At 37.8% G+C, this 3,858-nt stretch overlaps 1 pseudogene; it reads left to right on the forward strand.

The window, feature by feature from the left end:
* Positions 1 to 491: 491 nt before the first annotated feature.
* LOC143541810 (anthocyanidin 3-O-glucosyltransferase 2 pseudogene) lies at positions 492 to 2,136 on the forward strand (annotated as a pseudogene).
* The last annotated feature ends 1,722 nt before the right edge of the window (positions 2,137 to 3,858 follow it).

Genomic DNA, 3,858 nt, shown 5'->3' on the forward strand with positions numbered 1-3,858 from the left:
TGGTCTTAGGGATGAGATTGGTACAGTATCCACATCCATACCGAATTTGAATTTATTGGTACAGTAAGGATACGGATACGCTTTTGTACCGCTTTATTTTTTTCAAATCTCGGACCATGTTGGTAGTCGGTACCGTACTAGTAACAAAGAAGCTGAATCGGTCCAGGTACGAGTACATGATGTGCACCAAATTAGCTAAATTGGTACAGGAACTGGTATTACTAATACCCCAATCAAAGCCAAAAGTAAAACCAATAAAGATACTTCATAAATCGTCATACGTTCAATGATGATACGGTTGCATGATTTGTTTTAGATGTAATACCTATAATCTCAATAAAATATGTTCATAATACCGTACTCATACAAAAAATTATCAATAATATTGACTACCGATGCCCGCACCAGATAAGTTAAATCGGTACGAAAACATATACAAGTACATGTATAGGTATAAATGAGGATTGGACTTCATAGTACATAGGAGGTCCCGGTTACTTTATATGTTTTGTCTTTGTTACCTAACAATGATGACATTTGAGGCTACAATCTTTCCACGAGCTCTTAACGATAACATATACACCAATATGGCCCTAATAGGTACAATATTTAACGTGCCATGTGTTCATATATACAAGCAATAGCATCACAAGAAGGATTAATATTCAACCAAACCATTCATGAACCTAAACAAAAAAAAATGGCTAGTATAGTTGCAAAGCTCATGTTCATCCCTGCGCCGGTTCTTGGTCATATAATCTCAACCATCGAGCTTGCTAAACTATTTGTGAACCGAGATCATCGTCTAGCCATAACCGTCCTAATCGTCAAGCCTAGCTTGAGTTCTGGATCGGCTATCACGACCTATGTTAAATCATTAGGTAAAACCAATATGGATAGAATATCATTCATTGAACTCCCTCAAGAAGAAGCCCCACAATTAAAGGTCCCCTTAGAATTTATTGGTAGTCATTGCAAGTATGTAAAAACTATTGTGGCTGATATGATAAGTTTGTCGGGTACTTGGGTTGCAGGGTTTGTGATCGACATGTTTTGCACTTGTATGATAAATGTGGCTAACGAGTTTAATGTTCTAACCTATGTGTACTACACCTCTAATGCCGCGTTTCTTGGGTTTACATTTTGTATCCAGACCATGTGTGATGATCAGAATCAAGATATTATTCAGTTGAGCCACTCGGACCCCGAGATAGCAGTTCCAACGTTTGTGAAACCGGTGCCAACGAAGATCTTTCCGTCCGTGATTGAAAAAAAAGAAACTCTAGACTTTGTTATGTCAGTGACCAGGAAACTGAGAGAGGTTAAAGCAATAATTGTTAACTCATTTATGGAATTGGAAACACACGCGATTAAAACGTTGTGTTCTGACACCACCATCCCGCCAGTGTATCCAGTGGGACCCATACTCAACCTAGAAGGTGGTTCTGGCGATGAAAAGCCATTGGACGATAATATCACCATGTGGTTGGATAATCAACCGCCTTCCTCGGTTGTGTTCTTGTGTTTTGGGAGTATGGGTAGTTTTGATGAGGTTCAAGTGAAGGAAATAGCACGTGGTTTACAGCAAAGTGGCCACCGTTTCTTGTGGTCCCTATGTCAGCCCGCACCACCAGATCAAAATTCTAAAGTCAAGATAGATTATGAGGATCCCAGATTGGTCTTGCCAGAAGGGTTTCTAGAGCGAACTGCTGGAGTGGGGAAAGTCATTGGGTGGGCCCCACAAGTGATAGTGTTGGGTCACCGTGCAATTATAGGGTTCATGTCCCACTGTGGGTGGAACTCTTTGTTGGAGAGTTTATGGTTTGGTGTACCGGTGGTAGTGTGGCCTATGTACGCTGAACAAAAGATCAACGCGTTTGAAATGGTGGTGGAGTTGGGATTAGCGCCGGATATCAAATTGGATTATAAAAAGAATTTGCATGACCCCACAAAAGAATCGGTTATAGTCATGGCGGACGAGATAGAAAGGGGATAAGATGGTTGATGGAGGATGATTTGGTGAGAGAAAAAGTGAAAAAGATGAGTGAGAATAGCAAATCGACAGTGATGGAGGGTGGTTCATCGTATTCATTTTTTGGTTCTCTTATTCAAGATTTCATAAGAAACATCTCTTGATTTAGATTGTAATTTTGTTAAAGTTTAAAAAGGTGATGTTGGTAACACCAAAAAAATAAACAAAGATATATTAGATTTTAATCCTCTTATTTTTAATATTGGCTTTGAACAAAATTGTCAATTTTGATCAAATTGAAAGATGTGTAATCTTGGTTGAGTAGGCGTTGGTGATGGTGGTGATGATAACGGTGGAGATGGGTGGGGTGGTGACTTCAGAGAGTATATATGAGCGACAACGATGGTGTGGTGGCAACATGTAGCTATAGCGGCATATAGTGACATTGAGTAGAGGTGTAAAAATCGGGTTTTTTCTAATACCCGGGTTCGGGTATGGAAGCGGTTTCGAGTATGATCGGGTATTGGAAAATCGGGTATTGAGAGAAACCGGGTAGGGTTCGGTTAGGGTACTGAGGAGAAAAATCAACCCTATGTACCCGGGTAGGGTATGATTGGGTTCGGGTATTGGAACCTGGTACGACCGGGTATTAATACCCGGTTTTGAATTTGTAATTTTTTTTATACATTTTTTAATTTGTTTAAAATTTAAATTTGCTTTGTAATTTATAAAAATAATTAAACGATATTACAAAAACCATAAATCCACTTAATTACAAATTATTTACTTAGTAATACGCATATAAAAAAAATTAAACATAAAAGTTGTGAAGTAAACATAAAAATATACTTTTAAAACTCATGTATTATTTCGGGTATTAGAAAATTGGTATCGGGTATAGGGTATGACCGGGTCCGGGTATATACGGGTATAAATCGGGTACGGTTCCGGGTACGGGTATTGACCTCAAAATACATACCCTATCCATACCCTACGGGTAGGGTCGGTTCCGGTTTTGAGTATAAAATATCCGGGTATAAAAAAAACCGGTTCCGGGTATTTTTTTTCGGGTCCGATTCCGGGTACGGGTTTTGTGCACCTCTAACATTGAGTAGTGTTGTCGTGGTTAGACGCGTTTAAACTATTTCAGTTTACGTTTCTTTTAACCTAATTAATATCATTATGCCTTTAAGAAAATTAGATTATTGATTTTGTAAAACTGACTTTAAAATCATATTTAGTACTCTCTCTGTCCTATTAAAAGTGCCATGATGATTTGAAAAACACAAAGTTCAAGGTAAATTAAATGATTATTTTTTTTGCTTAAGAAAATGATGATAATATCCTTAGAAATTGGGTCAATCAATATTGTTTATTAATGTTAGTTGTGTGTGTTTATGGATAAACTTGAAAATTGGCTAATAAATTTTGAAAATAGACATTTGTAATGGGACAAAAAAAACATATAAACTTTTAATGGGACGAAGTGAGCAAATCTTAAGGTGTTCACGTTGTCATGTACGTTGTCATGTGGGTTCAGTGTTTGATTTGTATTTATTGCTGAAGATGACCTTGACTATAAGAAATGGTAAATAATTGTACACAAATCAATATCATCATAACTTAACTGGGCCCACTAAGTACACTTAGAGCAGCACAACGTGCTCCACCACCCGAGTCCGAATCTAGGTGGTGAAGCACGAACGAGGAAGGTGTGGACTTTGGCGTTGTGTGACGAAGTCCATGCGAGTAAGGTTCTTGTCTGCAAACTTCGTGGCGGACAAAGAGATGGGTCACCTCTCACTTGCATATATATATATATATATATATATATATATAGATTAGGAGAACATTTTTGAAATTGAGAACTATGAGAACCATTTTAG

This window comes from Bidens hawaiensis, unplaced genomic scaffold (assembly GCF_021521415.1).
Source record: "Bidens hawaiensis isolate Kalapana, Puna unplaced genomic scaffold, B.hawaiensis_p1.1 tig00012650_1, whole genome shotgun sequence".
NCBI classification, from domain to species: Eukaryota; Viridiplantae; Streptophyta; class Magnoliopsida; order Asterales; family Asteraceae; genus Bidens; species Bidens hawaiensis.